General features: G+C 54.8%; 1 long non-coding RNA gene across 4 annotated transcripts; it reads left to right on the top strand.

Annotated features, from left to right (window-relative positions):
• The first annotated feature begins 736 nt into the window (after window positions 1-736).
• On the top strand, window positions 737-22,667 carry LOC144296194 (uncharacterized). 4 transcript variants are annotated; one of them, XR_013363347.1, is made up of 6 exons: window positions 737-1,095; window positions 13,286-13,412; window positions 19,488-19,877; window positions 19,978-20,055; window positions 20,178-20,237; window positions 21,385-22,667. It is a non-coding gene; the product is annotated as an uncharacterized LOC144296194 (long non-coding RNA). The 4 variants fall into 4 exon arrangements; XR_013363345.1 differs by lacking the exon at window positions 21,385-22,667 and having other exon boundaries at window positions 743-1,095; window positions 19,488-19,653; window positions 19,765-19,877; window positions 20,178-20,515; XR_013363344.1 differs by lacking the exon at window positions 21,385-22,667 and having other exon boundaries at window positions 740-1,095; window positions 20,178-20,515.
• The last annotated feature ends 272 nt before the right edge of the window (window positions 22,668-22,939 follow it).

Raw genomic sequence — 22,939 nt, 5'->3', positions numbered from 1 at the left:
GTCGCTCCCGGTGCCCGCGGACTCGGCTCCCCCCGCGGGGCTCCCTGGGGCCGCGGCCCCCCTGCGCGCGCGCCCCGGGCCGCCACCCGCCACCCGCCACCCTCCGGGGCGCCCCGGGTCCGCACCGTCTCCCGCGGGCCCCATTCGCGACTTTTGGGCGGTGGAGGCGGCAGATGAGCACAGGGCTTCCCTTGCCCCTTTCCCACCTCCCGGGCAGGCCTCCCTGCTCCTCCCCGCTGGGCCAGCTACCTAGGGCCGGTCTGCAGAGAAGAGGGAGCCTCTGGGGGAGCAAGGGCCCTGGGATAAGCCCCCCCCCCCCCCCAGGAGGCTGGGCTGCCTGTGTCCGGGGTCCCAGCTCTGGAAGCCTCTGTGCCCCAGAGTGAGGCCCTCACTACTGAGGGAAGGCCTACTTGCAGGGCCGCCCGCCTCCTCCTTTTCAGCCATCGACAACTATTTCACTCAAGACCCTTTTTGTCCTCGATCTTTATTAATCTGTGTGTGTGCCAGACCCAGCGGTTCCTGGGGAGTGGGCTTGAGCAGACGGAGGACACAGAGGGGCATTCCTGGGGTGGTAGGTGACTTCCAGAACCCTCTACCTGGTAAAAAAAAAAATCTCTGCCCGTCTGGCTGTTGTCCACATGTCTGTTCCAGTCTGGTTCCATGTTGAGGTCCCGTGGCCGAGCTGACAGTAGGACCTCAAAAATGCCCAGAGAATTGAAATGGAAGCATTTCACGGTCCAGTAAATACCAGCGAACATTCACCAAGAGGCTACAATATGCCAAGCAAGATTCCAGGCTCACACTTGAATCACTTAATCTTAGAGGCCTGTGCCATTCTTATTCCCACCTTACAAAGGAGGAAACGGAGGGGGAAGGCCCAGTGGGTGAGGACTCATAGTTGGTAAACAAAGCCAGAAGGCCTGCCTGGCTCCAGAAGGCAGGCCCTGAGCCCTTGGAGGACAGCAGTGACCCGGAGTTCTTTTCCTGCCAAGTGATCCCTGGGGAGGCCAAGAGGTCCCTGAGGGCAGAGGCTGGTGGTAGGAAGTCTAATGAGGCTGCTCCTGCTGAGCTGGACCCCAGAACACTGAACCTGAGGTGAGGAGCTTCTTTCAACTCTTTCTCTAAGGCTCAGGGGCCCCTTGGGAGGGAAGAAGAACCCAAGGTATAATAAATAGAATTTGCTAGGATAGTATAAGCTCTAATCAGGGAAAGTCAAAATTCTCCTAAGGAGAATTCCAGAGAAGCAGCCTCGAGTCGGGCTCTCTCTAATGGTCCTTCCCAAGCACCAGAGCAGGAGGAGGGTCTGACTGGCAGCTCAAAGTCCCCCCTTGGCTTGGCTGCCTGCCCCCAAGGGCCCCCCGCAGCCCCACTGGCCACCTGTCCCACAAGGCACCCGGCACTTCACTCCACTGCCCAGGCTGCTGGGTTCTCCTACTTCCCCCTAAAAGTCTGGCCTGGAAAGAGGGCTGGGCTGTCTGACTGAGGACATCCCACCAGGCCTCAGCTCTGACCCCTCTCCAGGAAGCTGTGGGGTTTTCTCAGGTGCCTGGGAGGGGCACCTGAGAAGGGGGGAAGGAGCCCAGGTTGGAGACTATAGAGGGATGGGGGCTGGGTCAGGCCTCTGCCCTTCCGGGCTGTCAGTAGGGGCAGGTGGCTTATCCCCTTGAGACCTCAATTTCCTGCCAGTGCAGGGTTACGTGGGATGACGCATGCAAAGTGCGTAGACTAGTGTGTCCCACACGGTGGCATTATGACACGTTGGCTACTGTGGATATTATTATTGTTATTTGACCTAACCCAAAGGCCCCAGAACCTACCGGGGCTGGGGGAGGTGGCAATGGGGGAAGCTGCTAAAGCGCCAACTGAGTGTTTGCCAGTGGAATCTGGTCGATCAAGAGAAACAGTTTGTCATCATGGATTCATTTGATCTGTGCCTCGGTGGACAGGGGACAGAGGAAATGGATGAAAATTAGATACTCCGTCCCTGGCTGGGGGGTGGGGGTGGGGGATGTGGGAGCTAGGACAGCCCCTGCTCAGTTCTCACGGTCACTCCGGTCACTCCGGTCACTCGGTCAGGCTCCGCTGCAGGTGGCTTGGGCCAGGCCCTATCAGGAAGCACTCTGAGGCTCCTAGAGTCTGGCCCCTTCCACTTGTCCCAGCGCCTGCGGCCCGATTCCTGCTCCTTATCTCAACCACAGCCAGGGTGGTTGAGCAAGGCCCCGAGGAGGGGGAGGTCAGCCTGCAGATGGAATCTGCCCTCCACGGAGGCACCCCGGAGCTGCAGGACCTCAGATCCCAGGGGGTGGGGGTGGGGGTAGGGTGGGGGTGTGGGTGGGGGCGGTCTGTCTCCTAGCCTGGAGGGAGGGCGGAAGATTGGGAAGCGCAGTTGGGTAGGTCACCGGTGTCCCAAGCAGTGGTGGTTTAGTAGTCCCCGTCACCAGGTAGCCCCTCTTCCCCTGAGGCGGATGTGCTGCCCTGGATGAGGGAGCCCAGGTGTGGGCTCAGGTGTGCCTTCTCCACACCTCCTTGGCACCTTTCCTCCTCCTTCCCATCCCTGCTCCCTCGTTCCTCTCCCCTTTCCCTCTCTCCATCCCTGTTCCCACTTTCTTTCCTATCTGCCCCACCAACCCTCTAGAACTGGTTGGAATCCAGAGGCTGCTGGGTTGCTGCAAGTGCCGTGTGGCCTTTCCCTGGGCCAGCCTCCCACCTGGGCCCCAGAGCACCTGAAGGCGGGTGTGAGGAGCCCCGGACGCCTTTCAGAGGCTGGTGCTGGGAGCGGGGCCACCGCCACCGGGTGGAGAGTCGCCCTGGCTGTAACCACCTCAGTGCAGCAGCGCCGTGTTTGAGAGCGTGGGATGGAATTCATGTTAAAGACCCTGAGGAGAAGCCTACACCCCGGGGCAGCTACACGACTCTGGCAGCCGTGGCCAGTGCTGCAGGTGTGGCCGTCTACACCTGCAGAGGACTTGTTAATTGGCCGTGGGGTGTCAGAAGTCCCTCTTTAGTGAAAAGAGCATCCCTGCAGATAGGTGTGTGCCTGGCAAGAGATGCTGCACAGTCCCCTCTCCCCGCGTCTGGAAAGTCCAGCAACCCAACAGAGCAGTACCCTGTATCCAGAGCTTTCTCTAATTGGTCCTGGGTGCCCCACACGATGATCGGACTGGAGGGTTAGCCTGTCTTTGGCCACCCCATCCTTGAATCCACCCAGAGAGAAGCCTTCCTGCACAGGATGGAGAGTGGGGCTCCCCCAGGCTCTTGGGCAGTGGTGGGAGATCTGTTTTGTGCCTCTTGGAAGTAGATGCTTTAAGTGGGGCAGCACTGATTGCACTGTGACGTACCACCTGGGGAGGAGGTGTGGGGTGAGGCTTGCCGTCTTCACCTACCTCTGGTCCTCGGCGGCCACCCATACCCACCGCAGTGAATGACCTGCCCTGCAGGGCACCCTGGGAAGAACTGCCCGGTCAGGAGGACATGGTGCAAAGAAGGAAGGAAAGAGACCAAGAAGCTAGCAGAGAGGTGCGGGGCTGCAGGAAGGGAGAAGGAGTTCAGCGGGGTAGGGAGGGCAAGGTTTTCAAAGCACGACTGGTCCAGTCTGGGGTCTGGAGGCCCCCTCACCCAAGGGAAGGTTGGGCCAAAGAGGAGCTCAGATCACTAGGGGGTTCAGATGAAGATGGAGGTAGGTCTTCAGAGAAGACCTTGCAAGGTCCCCATATAAGCAACACAACAAACATCCTGTTGAGGGGAACCCCGAGATGTCCTTCTGGGGCCAAATGCTGACAAAGCCAAGACTGTCCCAACAACTGAGAAGGCAATGTTGCCAAAACCAGGGAAGGTGTGTTAAAATGATGATTTCCGGGCCTGCCCGCAGAGGATCTGATGGAACCTGGGAAATTGTCTATTTCCAGTTTCCCAGATGATTCTGAGGTACAGGCAGGTTTGGGGTCCACTGGCGCCAAGCTCTCCAGTTCCAGGGATCTGGGTCAGCTGTGGGCAAGGGGGCAGAGGAGGGACACAGAAGGAAGACAGGATGGGGAGGCAGCTCTGGAAGAAAGTCAGGGCAGAGCGGGCAACAGCTGACGGATTCACTTTACCCAGCCAAGCAGGTGGCAGTTGAGGAAGCATAGGTGGGTTTGTGAGTTTGACAAGAGTAGGAAAGGGTGGCCGCGGCCTCTGTGTGGCGTCTGAGGGAGCCAGGGCGAGACTTCGAGGAGTGTTCAGTGCCAGGCGAGGGCGAGACTTCGAGGAGTGTTCAGTGCCAGGCGAGGGCGTTCCTGGGCATCCATGGCCGAGGCAAGGATTATCTAGGGCTCTTCTGGGTGTGAGTGACAGAAGCCCAACTCACAGCAGCTCAAGCAAAGGGAATGTATTTGCTCCTATGACAGGAAACCCCTCTCTCTTGTTCTCTCCCCACAACCCACTGCTCCTGGACAGTCGGCCTACCTCTTGGCTCTTCTACATCCGCAGGCTCCTTCCATGAAGAGTAGGAGAAAAGCAGGTGTGCAGATGGCCTCTGGCATTTATCACTCTATCTTGAGGATCCCAGAGGAAAGGGTTATTTTTCCCCCCTCCCAACTTCCCAAATTCCAGGGAAAGGACTCTTAGTGGTCTTGCCTCAGTCACATGGCCAAACCTGGGCCAGTGCTCAGGTCTGAGGGCCTGGGTACTATGACTGGCTAGGCCTGGGTGTCCCTTGTGGTGGTTGGGACAGGGCCCTGGGACTCGCAACCCTACAGGAACACCCCAAAGGGGGGCGGATCTCTCAAAGGAAGCTGCTATTTTCAAAAAAGTGGAGGAAGGGATGCTGGGCCAGTCCTCCCACTCGTGTTAAATCCCCTCGGTCCTCCAAATTGCCCTCCAAAACAAACCAAGACTCAGAGCCCCAGAACAAAGAAGGAAGGGGTGGGTGGCCATGTGGGAAATGTTCCCACATAGTTTCTCGACAAATCCTTCTCTCCTGGATGGGAGGAGCCCCCAGGCTGGCCAGTGGAGGTGGACACAGCTCCTTTGAGGCCTGGCCACTCTCTGGCTCCTTTTCTTCGCTTGGGCCCCTGCTGGCTGGTCCGGGGGCAGCTGTGGGGTGTGGGAGCCAGTCAGGTGAGGGTGGAGCCGGGCTGGAAAAAGCAGCCAGAGTTTAGAAATGCCCAGGAACAAGGATCTGGGCAGGCTTGGGAGCAGTGGGGTGAAGAGGCCCTAGACCAGCTGGGCTGCACCCCAGGCTCCCGTCAGCAGGGTGTGGTGGGCACACGCACATAGACACACGTTCTCTCTCTCTTTCTCTCTCTCACACACACAGACAAGTGAGACAAATGCTCCTAGCAGAACAACACAGGCATACAGACGACACGCACCCAGGAACTCACATACACACATGGACGTGCATCTAGATACACACACACAGAGCACTGATACACACAGGCCAGACGTACACACACACTCACTCAGAAGCATGCACATTCAGACACACTCACATAGCGCTCACATCCGCAGCCACACGAGATATATGTACACCCAGTAAAAAAGATACATAGACACACAGACACCTGCCCCTGCAGAGATACACATTTCTAGAGCGGTGCGTGTGTGCTCACACACCTAGACATACCCACAGACACACATACACAGGTACTCATCACACACAGAGACACACTTGGAGAGACACATACCTTCACACATATACACACACAGGCCCCGGGTTTCTCCCAGGCGGGAGGGGCCTCCCCTAACCACCTCATCTGCTACCACTGAAACCCTACCTGGCAGGCCCCATAGGAACTGGCTCAGGACCAGGCAGATCCCCTACTCCATCCATGACCAGCCTCTTTTGATCTGCCCCCAGGTCCTCGAGTCTGTGCCCCTCCCTACCTCCAGGAGCCTCTGGGCACCGCCCACAGGCCCCAATACCATCCGCATCTACCCCCAACCCCTATTCCAGCCATCCTGGCCTTCTCCCATGTACCACGATCCCAGCCCTTTTCTGCTCAAGTGCATCTCCCACCCCCACTCCCTCGCCTCCTGGATCGAGTGAATTCCTGTTCATCTTTCAAAACCCAGCTCAAATATCCCCTCCCTTGGGCTGGATGCTCCCTCCCTTGGCTGGCATCACATCTGTCTGTCTCTCCTCCGTCTGTCCCACCAAACTGGATACAACGAAGCGCAGGGCACGGGCCTGTTTTCCCGGCAGCACAGGGAGGGCCCTGGCGCCTCTCGGGTGAACGGCCCAGGGAACGAATGGCCGGCGTTGGCCACCTGGAGGAGACCCTGGCAGGGACGCCGTCTGGCCTTGGCCATATTCAGGGGATGAGAGGGTGTGCCCGCCCCGGGGAGGCTTGGGCATCCCGGACGGTTTTTGCAAGGCCTCAGCCCGGCCCCCAGCGCACACGTTAGAATTCACACTGACGCGCATTCACACGCGGGTGGGCACTGCGCCCCCTTGTCCTGGGCAGCTGGGCTGCCGCTCCCCCGGCCACCGATGACTCACGTCCCCACCCGCCAGGCGGTCGGCTTGGGCACACACAGCCTCCTTTCAGCCCCTCGGCCTCAAACACTAGCTCAGTCTTCCCTCCCGGCGCCGCCCCCTCCCCGGAGCCCGCCTGCCCTCCCAGCCTGGCAGCTCGGCCCCACGGGAGGCCACGCAGAGGCCTCCTTCCTCTCCGGAGCACAGGGCTCCCTGTCTCTCGTCACCCGGCTCCTGTCCAAGCCAGCCTTGAACGGCTGCCTTTCCGTGGCCCAGAGCCTGGCCAGGTGCATTCTGGGCAGCTCTGCTCCCGCCAGTGTCTGCCAGGAAGCTGTAGGGCCTGCTGTGGCTACCACTGAGGCGCGAGAGCCAGAGGGGGCCGGTGAGGCTCCGCTTCGGAAATCTCTCCCAGGCTCCGGGCAAAGGCCTCCTCACACCTACAAAGACTCTTCACACACCTCCCGTCTGCCTCTCCGGCTGCCCTAAGTAGTCCCGCCAGGCACAGCTTACTCTCATGCCCATTCTACTGAGGGAAGAGCTGAGGCCCAGAGAGAGAGGTCAGCCTGCTGGTGAATGGTGGGGCTGGAACCCAGTCTTGGTGAAGAGGGGAGACTAACACAATGTACCTCGGGATTGCACTGGACATGATGAGGCAGCCGAGCCAGCACCCTGAGGGGTTCCTCCTATCAGCACCACATGATGATGGTCACAGAAGTGGTTCTGCGTTTTATACCCAGCACACTTCCTTTCATTTGGTAACGGACATCCCCTCTTTAGTTTTGGGGTGGGTTCTCAACCAGGCTGGGCCAGTCCCAGTCCCCGACGCGTCCTCTTGCGCCAAGAGTGGGCTCAGTCCAAGGGATAGGCGCATGACCTGCATTGGGTCAACTAGGGCTTTTCCCTGGGGAGTTTCAAAGTGGAACTAGGAGAGGGACACCCTTTTCCCCTCTGACCATGGGGATTTTGAGGGTGCAACTCATCATATTGGGCATATGTGTCACATGTGCCCCATGCCCCCTTCACTCTGCAGTAGCAGAGAATGAAACAACACACAGAGCAAAACAGAAACAGAGTCTGAATGGGGCCAGAGGCATCAGAAGCCTTGCGGTCAGCAAAGTAGACCCCCTCCCCCAAAGATATCCATGCCCTAATTCCCAGAATTTGTGACTATGGTAGGTTACAGGAAAAAGGATACAGATGTAACTAAGGTTAGAGACCTTGAACTAGGAAGGCTAGCCTGGACTACCCAGGTGTGCCCAATCTAATCACAAGAGCCCTTGAACATAGAGAACTTTCTTTAGCCGAAAGCAGAAGAGATAGAGCAGAAAGGAAAATCGGGGAGATTCCGGGCTCAAGAGGGATTTGGCATGCCTTCACTGGCTCTGAAATCTAGGGAGCCATTTGTACCCCAGAGACCAGAGCAAGGTCTCCGGGAGCCAAGGGCAGCCTCCCGCTGACAGCCAGCAAGGATGTGAGCATCTCAGTCCCACAAACACAAGGAACTACATTCTGCCCCCAGTCTGAATGAGCTTAGAAGCAGATTTCCCCCCAGAACCTCCCAGTAAGAGCCCAACTGGCCGGCACCTTGATTTTGACCTTGTAAGATTCTGAGCAGTGAAACTAGCTGAGCCAACCCAGGCTTCTGATCTCCAGAGAATAAATCTGAGTTGTTTCAAGCCACTAAGTTGGTGGTCATTTTGTTACAGCATAAGGAAGGTAAGGTAGGACCTAAGAACTAGTGCGACACCACCTCCCCCGATTTGGTTACAGGTGCCAATAATTTTTTGTTGGTGTTTTTTGTCTCCAACTAACTAATGCCATTACTGTTAAACTACTCCTTCACTGTTTCTCCCAATAGCCTGCCCTCACAGGCGGGTAGGAGACATCACCTAGGACTTGAGATCGCCGCCACAGCAAAAGCTTGAGGACAGCAAAGAGGGTGGGAGGGACAGGTCCTCTTGGACCTCACATTCTGTACAGGCTTGAGGAAGTTCTTCTAGAAGGGTGGACTGGCTCTGCCCCTTCCTCTTCCTTACCAAGCTGGATCCCTCCCTTCCCCACGGCAGAGCTGAGGTCAACGAAGAGAAAGCCAATGCATAGGAGCCAGGGAGAAATGACTTGTTTGAATACTTTCTACATGGCTTGGTCAAAGCTTGTAAAGGCTGTCAGGGTCAAAAGACACAGAGGTGGTTCTGGTCCAAGATGGCAACATAGGAGACTCCTGAACTCACCTTCTCCATGGATGAACTGACTCTCCAGCTACACACAAGCAACCTTCTCTGAAGGAAGTTGAGAAACTAGCTGAGCGATTACCTACACGTCAGGAGAATAACAAAATATCTACATTGGAAAGGTAAGAAGGTCTGAGACACACTCTCATCATATACCTGGCCCCCAACCCAGTGACACGCAATTAAGAAGGAACTCACATCTCCAGCTCCTCCCTGAGGAGCCAAGTGGTTTGACCCAATATCTAGCATCCAGCTTTTAAGACTTCTACCTGAAGGATGGAAATACCTCGCTCTGAAAGCCTACAGGGCTTGTGTTCCTGAGACCCACCAGGCCATAGCAAACAAAGAAAGAGTTCTTAACCGGCTATCCTCCCTGCCCCCACCCTAAGGGCTCTACTATCAAAATTCTAATGATGTTTTTCACAGAAATAGGAAAAACAACACCAAAATTTGTATGGAACTATAAAAGACCCTGAAATGCCAAAGCAATCTTGAGAAAGAAGGTCAAAGCTGAAGGCATCACCCTTCCTGATTTCAAACTACACTACAAAGTGATAGTAATCAAAAAAGCATGGTACTGGCATAAAAACAGACACCCAGCTCAATGGAACAAAACAGAGTCCGGAAATAAACCCACATACATATGGTCAATTACTTTATAATAAAAGAACCAAGAATATACAACGAGGAAAGGATAATCTCTTCAATAAATGGTGTTGGGGAAGATGAATATCCATATGCAAAAGAATGAAACTGGACCCTCATCTTACACTATATCCAAAGTCAACTCAAAATGGATTAAAAGGGCAGCCCACGGGGCTCAGTGGTTTAGCGCCACCTTTGGCCCAGGGCCTGATCCTGGAGACCCGGGATCGAGTTCCACGTTGGGCTCCCTGCGTGGAGCCTGCTTCTCCCTCTGCCTGTGTCTCTGCCTCTCTCTCTTTCTCTCTCTCTGTGTGTTTCTCATGAATAAATAAATAAAATCTTGAAAAAAAAAAAACCCCAAAATGGATTAAAGACTTGGATGAATTACAACCTGAAATCATAAAACTTCCAGAAGAAAATGTAAGGGGTAACCTTCTCAACATTAGTCTGGGAAATTTTGGGGATTTTTTTGGGACTTAACTCCAAAGAAAAGGCAACAAAACAAAATTAAACAAATCAGGACTACATCTATTGAAGAGCTTCTACACAGCAAAGGAAACCATCAAAAATTTAAAAGGCAACCTACAGAATAGGGGAAAGTATTTGCAAATTATATATCTGATAAGAGGTTAATATCCAAAATATATAAAGAACTCATACAACTCAATAGCAAATAATCTGATTAAAAATTGGGCAAAGGAACTGAATAGACATTTCCCTAATGAAGACATCCAAATGTCCAACAGGTACATGAAAAGGTGGTCAACATCACTAGTCATCAGGGAAGAGAAAATCAAAACCACCTCATACCTGTTAGAATGGCTATCATCAAAAGCAAGAGATAACAAGTACTGGTGAGGATTTGAAGAAAAGGAAACCCTTGTGCAGTTGGGTAGGGATGTAAATTGGCATAGCTACTACGAAAATAATATGGGGGCTCCTGGCTGGCTCAGTAGGTGAAGCATGTGACTCTTGATCTTGGGATCATGAGTTTGAGCCCCATGTAGGGCACAGAGATTTAAAAAAAAAAATAAATAAATAAAAATAAAATAAATAAATAAATAAAATAGAAGGTTAAAAAAATAAAACGTGGAACTATGATGTGATTCAGCAATCCCACTTCTGGTTATATATTCAAAGGAAATAAAAATAGGATATCAAAGAGAGAGATGCACGCCCATGTTCATACAGCATTATGTACAATAGCTAAGATATGGAAACAACCTAAGCGTCCATCAGCTGATAAGCGGATAAAGAAGATGTTGTATATGTATACAATGGAATATTATTCAGCCATGATGAAGTAGGACATCCTGCCATTTGTGACAACATGGGTGGAATTTGAGGGTATTGCACTAAGTGAAATAAGTCAGACAGAGAAAGACAAATACTGTATGGTGTCAATAGGTGAATTCTTAGAAAAAAGAAAAAAAAAGTCAAACTCAGAAACAGAAAAGTGGTTTCCAAGGCCTGGGGAGTGGAGGAAACAGGCAGAGGTTGGTAAAGGGGTACAAACTTTGAGCTATAAGATGAATAAGGTCTGAGGATCTAATGTATGACATGGTGATGATTGTAGGTAACACTGTAGTGTGTACTTGAAATTTGCTAAGATAGTAGAATCTAAACATTCTCACCAAAAGAAAGATAAATGTGTGAGCTGATGGATGTGTTAACTCACTAGATGGAGGGGAAGCCTTTCACAATGTCTATCTATATGAAATCACCATTATTTATTGTTAATTAGTTTATTGTAAGATTTTATTTATTCATGAGAGACACACACAGAGAGAGGCAGAGACACAGACAGAGGGAGAAGCAGGCTCCATGCAGGGAGCCCAAAGCGGGACTCGATCCCCAGACCTGGGATCACACCAGCTCAACCACTGAGCCAGTCTATTTATTTTTTATTTAGAGAGAGAGAATGTGAGCTGGGAGGTGGGGTGGGGGCAGAGGGAGAGAGAGGCTCTTAAGCAGGCTCTACGCTCAGCATGGAGCCCAATGCGAGGCTCAATCTTATGATCCTGAGATCATGACCTGAGCTGAAACCAAGAGTTGGATGCTTAACTGACTGAGCCACCCAGGCGCCCCAATGATGTACATTTTAAATATCTTATAATTTTACATGGTCAATTATATCTCGATAAAGCTGAGGGGGAAAACATAGGCAATCATGATTTAGAGGAAGATTTGTAGCAACAGGACAGAAAGGCTGGTGTTTTATTGCATGCAGAGATTACCCAGATAGAAAAAACAGGAAGGCCTAAGGAAAGAAATGAGGCAAAGGAAATACGCAAGGAGTTCTCAACGGTGATGTAAAGCTAACTCACAGACAGATGAGAAAGAAACAAAGAGGAGGAAGAAGGAAGTAGGAAGGAGGAAAGGGAAGGAGTGGAAGAAGGAAAGGAGGCAGGGAAGGAAGGAAGGAATGAGGGTTTTCACTGAATGGTGGGGGGCATTGGCATCTGAGCCTCTAAGTTGCCAGCTTCTCTGCCCCAGGCTGCCCTCCTTTGGCTGCACGTTGCTCCCTCTCAGTTCCTTCTAGAAAAATACCAAGGCACCATCAACATTTTTTTGTTGTTCCCAGTGGGTCCTTAGCAGCTCTCTGGAACCACATTTTCTGGAATCTACCTCTAGGTAGAGGCTCCTCAGCCTGCCGTCCTTCCCCCTCCCTGGCTCTGCTTTTCACAAGCACTGATTGAGCAACAAGGGCATACAGGCTGGCTGCCAGGTGCTGAAATGGGAATGAACATTTCTTAGCTGCACCACCAAAAGCAGGGTCCATAAAAGGAAAAATTTGATAAGTTGACGTCATCAAACTTAACTTCTGCTCTTTGAAAGACATTTGGAAAAGAATTGAACAGACAAGCCATAGACTGGAAACAACTTTTTGCAAAGCTAGTTTCTGATAAAGAGCTTGCATGTGGAGCACAGAGAGAGAACTCTGCAATGTGATTATTAGAAAACAGAGAACTTGGAATCAAAAATGAGCAAAAGATTGGAACGGACTTCTCGCCAGGGGAGGTCTACAGATGGCAAGCGATCACATGAAAGAGGTTCAACACCATCAGTCATCGGGGAGCTGTGAACGAGGGTCACGGAAAGACACATCGAATACGTTGTCTGAATTAGCAAGACTGGCTGTATCGAGTGTTGCGGAGGACGTGAAGCCGCTAGAACTCCCGTACCACGGTGGTGGGAGTGTATGTGGGGGCGTCAACTTTGAACAACAGTTGGACAGTTTCTTTTCTTTTCTTTTTTTTTAATAGGCTCTGTGCCTAGCGTAGAGCCCAATGCAGAGCATGGAGCTCAGTGTGGATCTTGAATTCCTGATCGTGAGATCAAGACCTGAGCTGAGATCAGGAGTTGGATGCTTAATCGACTGAGTCAGCCAGGCCCCCCCCCTAGTTGGACAGTTGCTTAATAAGTTAAACATATGCCTACATGTGACCCTGCCGTTCCATTCTCAAGTATTTCCCAAAGTGAGATACGTCCGTGTGAACACTTACACGTGAAAGTTTACAGCATTTATTTGTAGGAGACACCGGGGGTGGCCTATCTATCCAATGCAATTCTACTCAGTAATAAAAAGGGCTAAGTTACTAGATGTTACACAGAGATAATCTCAAACTAATCACGCTGAGTGAAAGAAGCCAGACAAAAAGGGATACGTACTGTGGGATTATATTATATATATATAAAACTCTAGAAAATGCAAACAGATCCACAATGACAGAAAAGTAAGTTGCCTGACGATGGGGGCGAGGCACGGGGGGAGATTACAAGAGGGCACGGAGATTGTTGGGGGTGCTGGGTTGCTTACTCTGTTGCCTGTGTTGGTTTTATGGGTGCTCACATCTATCAAAGCTTATCGCCTTGTACCTTTTAGTGATACCTCAGTAAATAGTGCTATCTCAGGAAAGCTGCTATTTTTTTATTGCTTTTTTTTTTAAAGTAGGCTCCATGCCCAACCTGGAGCTTGGAATCACAGCCCTGAGATGGAGAGTTGCACGCTTTATCGACTGAGCCAGCCAGGCGCCCCGAGTGATACCTCAGGAAAGCTGTTGGAAGGAATGAGAAATAAGGTTTGCACAGGCTCCCCGAGGGAATCTGTGGTTTGCAGGAAGGCAGTGGACGCCCAGCAGTGGCTGCAGCCAGGAGTGGGGCGGGGGGGTGGCTGCTCAGGACAGAGGCCTGAATTGAGACCCAAAGCTCTGGTACCCAGGTGACGCCCGCACCGACCAGGACAGGACACTGTGGGGAGCAGCCCCGGCCCTCCCTACCCTCTCGGAGCTCACGGCCAAGGATCCCAGAGTGTGCCTGTGCTGTGACGGGATGCTGAAGGATATTGGGAAGCAGGGACAGAGGTGGGACAGGAAAATCGTCCTGGGAGTTAATGTCTCAGCAGGGGTCCAAGGAGGAATGGGTGTGGGGGTGGGGAAGGGCAGGTAAGGGGGCCTAGGCAGGTAAGGGCCACTGCAGACAGGAGCTGTAGCCAGGAGGAACCTGACTGTGTGTTTCCTGGGGGCCACCCTGACGCCCCAGGGGCCTGCAGAGCCTTCCCTGAAGACGTGGGGCCTCCCCGATCTCAGCCTGGGGTCCACTCGGTCCCCACATCCCCCATCCCCTCCATCGCCTGGCTGCTGGTCTTGCTTCCCTCTCCCTGCTCCCCAAGGCAGCATCTCAGAAACCAGAACTCTGCCCAGAAAGTGGTCACCCAGATGCAGGGGGATACAGGCCCCGCTGGGGCCCCCAGGCTGCTCCGGTCACTGTGGAAGGCCATCCGTGGGCCAGGGATAAGGAACCATACGATCCTGTCTGGCGCTGAGAGGTGAGAAGTAGACAGAGTTCAAGGCACCAGGTGAGGCAGTTGAGGGAAGAAGAGTGGGCGAGACGGGCCCTGGGGTGCCTCTCCACCACTCCACCACTCCGGCATTGCCAAGGGAGCTGGGTGCAGACACAGGGGCGCCTGCAACCGAAAAGGTGTCTGGGCTGTGGGCAGCTGCCCACCTGCGGAGCCTCCTGGCTGTCAGGGTGCGAGCTTTGGATTTTGGAAGGGATGAGGCCAGGCCATGTGCAGTCTCTGGACGGGGCAAACCAGGAGTGTGGCGCTGCCTTCCCCGCCCCCTCTGACGTGAGCCTGCTTGGGCAGGTAACATCCCCACATCCAGGCCTGCCTGACCAAGGAAGCTTTCAGTGGGAAAAGGAGAGCTGGCCTTGGGCCCCCTTTCCACCCTATTCCACATGGGCGGACATCTGTCTGAACAGCCCTGGGCTCCCTGTGGGTCCACTTCCAGAGGAGTCTCAGGGCCAAGGGAGGCCACATCCTCATCCTCCTACCCTGTCCTGCTCTTCCCATCAAAATGGGGAAAGGATACCCTGATGGAATAATTTTTCCTTTGCCTGGAAGCTTCCTTCTGGGTTTGTGTCAAGGCACTTTTGCCCCATCGTGGGCTAGCGTTCTGAAACACAGTGGTCCCAGTCTGAGGCTTACACAGGATGACATCTCTCTTCCAAGATTTAATGGAGCCAGAGGCACCCAGAGAGGAGGAGAACACAGGCTAGGAGGCCCCCCTCTTCTCTACTTAGACCCTCTTGTCTATGTGCGCAGTCCCTGGGGCCCTCCCTTCGAGAACTGTCATCTGATTGGGGACTGGAGGGGAGCCCTGGGTAGATGGGAGCGGAGGGGCTAGAAGGAAGCAGGTCAGTGAGCAGATGGGGTGAGGGGCAAGGAGCAGAGAGCCAGGAGATCCAGGATTCTGGAGACTGGGCCCCAGGATCTTTCCTTAACCTGGTCACTTCAGGTGGGGAGTCCCTGGTTAGAGGCGTTAAAGAACGACCCCCAAAGGGGGGGTGCCTGGGTGGCTCAGTCGGTTAAGCGTCTGCCTTCGGCTCAGGTCATGATCACGGGGTCCCGGATCGTGTCCTGCATCGGGCACCCTGCTCCGCGGGGAGCCTGCTTCTCCCTCTGCCTCTGCCTGTGGCTCTGCCTGCTAGTGCACACGCTCTCTCTGTCAAATAAATAGATAAGTAAATAAATAAGTAAATACTTAAAAGAAAGAGAGAGAGAGAGAACCAACAAAGGAGAAAAAAAACCCAGTCCTGGATCTGATGGCGCAGTAGCTGACCGAACAGGGCTTGAGCGAGGGCAGGGGGTGCAGGGGCGCGGGGCACCCGCTCCAGGGCGCAGGGGGAGAAGCCAGAGCTGTTCCGGGAGGGGCGGATCGCAGCACCTGCCGGCCCCCACTTAGTCAGCAGGCACGGGGGCTCCCATTCTGGCCCTAAGATTTTTTTTTTTATCGGGCTCGCCACTGTGTAGGGAAGAGATGGTGGTATAGTTGGTGCCTGGGCCAGTTTCTGAGAGGTTGTATTTAACTGTGAACCATGACCTTGAAATTCTTGGTCTCATCTGTTTGGCCGGCAGGTGCTCCTGCCTCGTGGTGACCTCAGAATCCTGGCAGGGACCCCGACTCTCATGACACAGGCTGTGGGGGGAGCCAGGGCCCCCAGCAGAGCCCAGGGCGGATCTGACCACCTGCGGGCACTGCGGCAGCGCCCACGTATCCCGCCTCTACTGCCACTTCTCACTCCCCCGCACCCCGACCCGACCTCGAGGTCACCTCCCTTGTCCCCTCTAAGCCTTATTTCACACGCATCACAGAGGGGCCCCTCAGCATTTTGCAGTAACAACCAAGGTGGAAAGTTGTTCTCTCCAAGAGAGGAGGAGGGACGGGTCTGGAACTTCGTGAGCCTCGTGGCTCAAGAATCCAAAGGGATCCAGCGACACAGGGGTTCCCGGGAAGGACCAGAGGCGGAGCCGCTGGCGCTGACGCTTCCTGCTGGCAGGGGGCCTGGGGAGCACGTGGGGTGGGAGGGGGGATTGCGCTGCACACAGGTTCGGAGCTGGAGTACGCTTGTGCTCAGCCGCTGGTTCAAGGGGGCTTTGGAAGGAATATCGGCCCGTGTGGCTCACAACCCGAAAGGGAAGCGACGGCCACTGTTTCACCCTCGAATCTTTTGGTGGCTACTGACCTCTAACTTCTTAAGTCACTAGGGGGAAGGGGGAAGGTGGGGATTTATTGGTTCAGATAAGCAGAAAAGGTGAGGGTGTGGCTGGAGAGAAGTGTAACCCCGGACGCCGCCCGGCCAGCGTCGCCTCTGCTCCTTCCTGGGTGGCACCTCATTCTCCGCAGATGGGGACGTGGCCGCTGGCACCAAAATTTCAGCTTCGCCAGCAAGAAGGAAGGGGCTCCTATTTCAGGCTGGAGGCTCAAGTCCACCTCCTGCCCTGCCAGACCCGGGCGGCCTGGGAGGCGGTGCGGGCCGCGGATGGGGCTTTATGCCTCCCTCGGAGGGAGGTCAGCTCGGGCTCCCAGGGCAGCACCCTGGGGTCTGATTGCCGCGGAGTCCCAGGCCCTGCACAGTGGTTCCCATGGATGGGGCCCGTAGGGTGCGGTGGCGCCTTAAAGCCCATCTCCGGGTGGCGGGGTGGCGGGCTTCCTAGGACGTGGCCTCTGCAGCCTCGGGGCTGGGCCCTCCGACCTGCTGCAGCTCCACACCTTTCCTAGTAGTAGATTGTCCCTGAAGTCGGGGTGATGAAAGCACCACCCCACCACTCACCTCCTCCCCTGCAGCCACCTGACAACACCCAGTCATCTGGTCGCCCAGGTGCTGCCTCAGAGGAGGGGCTGGCCCAGCCTGGCTCAGCCTCCTTCGCTGTGAAGGGGGAGCTGGTGTCCTTGGGGTTCCAGGACAGGCAGGGGACAGCCGGGTCCCCGCCTCCCTCACTGTTTTCAGGTGTTCCTTCGGGACGGTCCCACAGAAGCTTAGAAACCCACTCCTCTTTTGCCTGGCTTTTGTGTTTTTCCATCTGCTGGCCACTCCATGTCATTTGCAGAAGGAGGCCTGTGGCCTCCCTGTCCAGGGTTTGTCCCCACTGTCCCCTGAGCCCATTGCTAGTACTCCCCTCGCCTCTGGCCTCTCTGCCTTGGGCCGCCCGGAAGCCTGTTAGTGCTGCTCTGGGCACAGAAGCAGGCTTCCCCCCGAAGTGACCCACCAGGAGACCCCCAATGCCAGCTCCAGCTGGGACCCCCATACCAGGCCATGAATGGATCCTCAGGCCACAGGGCCCGGGAGCTCCTCTGAGGCCCTGCAAGCCCTATGATCACGGTGCTCCCCTGGTGGGCCCCCCGAAGACTGGCTTTTGGGAATGGTGCTGGTGCCCCTCACCTCACACCCCAGCCACTGTTACCTCTGCTCTTCCTGCCTTAGACTCAGGCACTGAATCCAGGCTCGATGCCCTGCCTTCTGCTCATAAGCCCAGTGTTCCCAATAAACCCAAGGCTCTGCCCTTCTGGACCTATTAAGTCGCTGGGGCTCTCTGCCTGGCTTTTCCCTAGAAAAGCCTGAGTTCAAGGCCGGCCCGGGCCCTGCCCGGGGACCTGCCAGTGTGAGGAGGCCCCCCGCTTATCTCTTTTCCGCGTTGTCAGTGCTCCCACCCTGATCAGAACACAAAGTTCTAGGAGTCTAGCTGTCTCCTCGGTGAGGTCTCACTCCCAGGGAGTGGTGACGGCCACTGGTGGCTCATAGACAGAGCCGCGCCGTGTCTAAGCAGGTGGGTGGGCTCACTTCTGGGTATCGCAGGTAGTGGAAGTGTGAGTGGCAGCAGGATACCGAGCGGCACACCCCAGGGTAACCAGATGCCACCCTCACTGATCACCTCACCCAGGAGCAGGCTCTGTCCAGGCTGCTTCAGGTGAGGTGAGGGCCTGGAAGTGAAGTGATGCACGTTGGGCCAACACCAGGGATCCCAGGCTGTCGAAACAGGTGTGGACGGAGGCTTCTGGAGCAGCTGCCACTTGCCCCGCACACATGCCACCCTTTGGGGGCACCCCCTACCCTGTTGTTTCCCAGTCACCTGTACAGTCCTGGGTCCATCCAACATTCTTTTTTTTCTCTAAGATTTTATTTATTTATTCATGAGAGACACAGAGAGAGAGGCAGAGACACAGGCAGAGGGAGACGCAGGGAGCCCGGTGTGGGACTCAGTCCTGAGACTCCAGGATCACGTCTTGGGCCAAAGGCAGATGCTCAACCACTGAGCCACCCAGGCGTCCCTCCATCCAACATTCGGCCTCAGGCTGCACTTCTCTGCACGCTCCTGCCATTGGTGTGCTGGCAAATGCTTAACCACCAGCTCTCTGGGTAGGGGGAGGGGAGAAGCCCTGGGAGGCGCTGTTTCTGGTTTCTGGGGTGTAGGTATTCCCAGCACGGCCAGTCCCCAGCGATCAGAATGATATCACTGAAGACAGAGTTGGGAAGAGAGGCCCAGGAGGCACGATTATGTCCTATTTCCCCCACCGAGCTACAACGTGTAAATAACCTCCATGACATAGGCAATAGTCAACGCAGTAAAATAACTCAGAAGGGATGTTTTGGGATCCCTGGGTGGCGCAGCGGTTTGGCGCCTGCCTTTGGCCCAGGGCGCGATCCTGGAGACCCGGGATCGAATCCCACGTCGGGCTTCCAGTGCGTGGAGCCTGCTTCTCCCTCTGCCTATGTCTCTGCCTCTCTCTCTCTCTCTGTGTGACTATCATAAAATAAAAATAAATAAATAAATTAAAAAAAAAGAAGGGATGTTTTGAGTATTTATTACCCTTTAAAAATAGAATTTATTTAATTATAAGTTTATATATAAATTTAAGGTTTGTTAATGGTTATGTTTAACTTAGGGATCAGCTCTTGTGAGCGGGCACACACTGGCTCGGGGACACCGCCGCCTCCTGCCCAGATGAACCCCTGCTCCCCAGCACCCCTCAAGATCGCTGCCCCGTGGCCTTGGCGGCGGTCTCCCCTCTGGGAGCTTGGGCTGTCATCTTGCCCCCACTTCCCCCTCCAGGTTGTTCTCCACGGGCCCCCGGGGTCTTCACGGCCTCTCCCCGCACCAGGCTGACCTCCAGTCCTCACCTGCGGGGTACAGCTCTCTGGACGGCGGCCTCAGCAGCCAGCCTCTCCCCCGTGTCCTCCAGCTCTGACAGCAGTGACCGCCCGCACGCCCTCCTTTCCTCCCTGGGTCCCGGAGCGCGTGTCGCCTGTCCTCCTCCCAGAGGGTCCCTTGCACCAGCCCCTCTTCTTTCTCTCACCCCTCGCTCTGCCCACAGGTTCTTACTTCTCAAGTCCTCTCCTCTGAGATCCCAGCCAGACCCTTGGTCCTCCACTGTCACCTTCACCAGGGACCACTCTATGTGGGTTGTGTGAGGCCTGACTTCCTCTCGACCTCACGACCTTCCTCCTGGACGTCTGCCCCTCGCTTCACTCGGGCACCTGGTACGGCCCTTAGAGAGGACCCCTGTTCACCTGTTCATCTCCCGGAGCTCACTGCCCCCTCCCTGCCCCCTGCTCTTTTGGTTTGGACTGACCAGCCCGGCCTTCACCCAGGGACCCTAGAACCACTCGGCCCACCGGCCCTACCAAAGGCAGACGGCCGGGAGCTGCTGCCCACACGCCGCCTGCCGTGGCTCCCCTTGCGGCCTCTCGAGGCGTGAGGGCCGGTGAGTGACGGCCTTCCCTACTTTCCTGCTCCTCTGTGGGAGGCCCCCCCGGAACAAATGTAAATTCAACAGAATCACAACACCCCACATCCCAACACAGAGCAGCCTCGCAGGATGTTTGCCGACCTGAATCAAAATGGAAAAAACAGCCCCGGAAGATCTGGGCCCGAGCCGCGAGGTAAGTTCTGGATGCCTCCTATGTGGCACGTTGTCTGGGTCGTGCCCCGGCCTGGTTGGGTTTCCCTGCTGCCTCACCTCTGCCTCACCTCTGCCTCACCTCTGCCTCACCTCTGCACGCAGACTTCGGCTTCGGTGGTGTGACCTGCTTTGGCTGACGGGAGAAGAGGAAACACGGTGCAGGTAGAAACTCGAGCAGCGCCTGGGCTTCGTGTCTCTTAGAGCAGTTGGGGCCTGGAGACCACCGGGGAAGGAGCCCAGGCGAGCTTGGTGCGGGATGAGAGGCCTCCTGGGGCAGAACTCGGACCCGCCAGCTGCCGGCTGCCAGGCATGAGCCGGGCCCTTACTGCCCTCTGACCGCAGACACGCATCCAGGTCCAGCCAAACCCAACAGAACTGCCCGTCCGAGCCCAGCCCCATCGCCGAGCCACTAACTGTAAAGCTAATAAATACTTGTTCCAAGTCGCTACGTTTGGGGGTAGTTTGTTATGTGCAAAGTGAACCACCCCTTAGCCCAAAGCACCACGCAAAGTATCTGGAGAGATGAAGGTGGTCCGGCCACGAGGCTGTGCTACCGGCACCGGGGAGGGCCCAGGAGGATGCCCCAGGTCCCGGGCAGGGATAAGGGTAAAGCAAGTGAGGCGTTCGCCTTGCACACAAAGCGTAAGGTGGCACCCCAAAACTCAGCAACCAAGATAAACAATATTTTAATGCAATAAAAAAAATCAGAAAACTATGGCTTATGAGCTGGCCGCCCTTTTCCATAAAAAAAAAAAAAAGTTTTGTTGGAATTGGGGCTGGGATCAGGATGTAGCAAGCAAGGGTATGATCATAGAACCCCAGGGTCAGAGCTTGTTTTTATTAAGAAGTCTGATTTTTTTTATCACGGAATTTTTGCATTAATCTTATTTGTGCATTTGTTTTTTATTTTAGTGCTTTTGATGTGGGCTAAATCCTTCCCAAACTACTGAGTGAGTGAGCGTGGTATCTGATTAGATCCCAAACCTCTATGTCTATTATATTCCCACCAAGGGTCATGATTTAAGCTGTTGTCAGACATTTACACTGTACTGTGAATGAACCGGAACAAGATCCAGTTTGACTCAGGAGAAATTAGGGGGCCGGGCAGCCAGAGCGCTGGGGTCAGCTTCCGTGGGAAGAAGTAATCTTCCTGAAGGCCTACCAGCCTCAGGATGTCCTCAGCGTCTCCACCGTGGCTCCCTGGGGGGGTTTCATGGGCACATCCCAGGAGCCAGTTGTGTGACCACATGTCCAGGTGACCTTTGAGACCGTCTGGCTTTATCCCTGTCCTGGATTCTTTCCCTCACAGGTCGTGTTCGAGTCCGACCCCAGCCACCCGGGGGAGGCCAGCAGACGGCTGGGATATTTATGAAGGAGTTGTTGGGATCTCACCAAGGCTCCTGCCAGCCAGCAGCTCGGGCTGTGGACGTGTGGGGGGGTGAGGGGAGTCTCCCAGGGCGTGGTGCCCAGGCCGGACGGTGTTTACTTTCCCCAGGGACCCGCCCTGGCTGCACCTGCTGACTTCAGTGTAGTTTCTCCGGATTTGGATACACGTCAAATCTCTCAAAGACTGTCTTTTCTTTTCCCAAATTGTCAGACGTTTACAAACCAGACTTTAGCTCATCTGTGGGTCTGAGGGAGAAACAGCAGTTGCCTTTGCACCGTGGAGAAGGCGGGGGGAGGGGGATCCCGATGACTCTTCTGGATTTCTGGAGATGGGGCTGCTCCCACAGCAAGGCAGGGGAAAGGCCGTGCCAGTCAGTGGCATCTGAGGAATCTGAAGGGGGGTGGATTTACTGGGGAGAACGGGAGAGATTTTTCCATTACGCTGCCCTGCCGTTCATCCGCAGCCACTTTCCGAAGTCTCACCGCGCAGTGATCCCGTTTCAGGGACGCAGGCTCTGCTTTTCGTGTCTGTCCTTACCTACAGCACTCGTGATTAACGGCGGTGTTTCCTCCTAATGCCTCCACGTGGGGAGCTGGACGGTCCCTGAGGTGGACATTCCCAAGAGGCGGGTAGAGCCTTGCTCTCCACAGCTTTCTCCCCAGCAGCGCCGAGGGCGCACATCACGAGTCTGGATGTGGCCTCTGGGCCAGTCACGCAATCGCCGAGTTCTAACGTGCCCGGTCTCGAGCCACTGCCAAGAACTCACAAAATGAAGCCAGGACCCCAGCCGGTGACGAGTTTATGGGGAGCTCGGGGATAACCTGGGACTTGCCTGCTCTGACCTTCTGTTTGCCTCCTCTGCTCGCTCTCTTGAGGAGTGAGGGGGCCGATGCTTATCCTCTGTGTAGGTCCAGCTGGACCCCAGAAACGTCTTCACTAAGGGCATAGTCAGGGCGGATGGAGTGCCTGGGGTATACTGCGTGATTTTATCCCCCCCCCCCACGTACTATCTATATTGATTACTTTGGGCAGCCCGAGTCGCTCAGCGGTTTAGTGCTGCCTTCAGTCCAGGGCCTGATCGTAGTCCCAGGATCGAGTCCCACGTCAGACTCCCTGCATGGAGCCTGCTTCTCTGTCTGGGTCTCCGCCTCTCTCTCTCTCTGTGTCTCTCATGAATAAATAAATAAATAAAAATTTTTAAAAAATTGATTACTTTTATTTCAACAGTCATATTTTAGGAGAGGTCAGATCTTGCTCCTAGCTTGGGTGACATTTGCTGGCTCTGCAGGCAAAGTTCTCACCTTTGTCCTAAGACATGAGCTCTGGTGTCACCCCTCCGCAAGGGGCCAGCACCCCTCCCGGGCAGGGTCCAGTCATTTTGCCAGGGGAACCATTGTGGGTATAGTCTAAAGGCGGGGGGGGGGGGGGTGGGTGTCACACTGGTTAACGCTATGAGGTTTTTTTTTTTTGTTTTTTT

Source organism: Canis aureus, chromosome 24 (genome assembly GCF_053574225.1).
Source record: "Canis aureus isolate CA01 chromosome 24, VMU_Caureus_v.1.0, whole genome shotgun sequence".
In the NCBI taxonomy this organism is placed as follows: Eukaryota; Metazoa; Chordata; class Mammalia; order Carnivora; family Canidae; genus Canis; species Canis aureus.
Note: the sequence above shows the minus strand (reverse complement) of the source record. Positions and strands in the feature narration are given on the sequence as shown.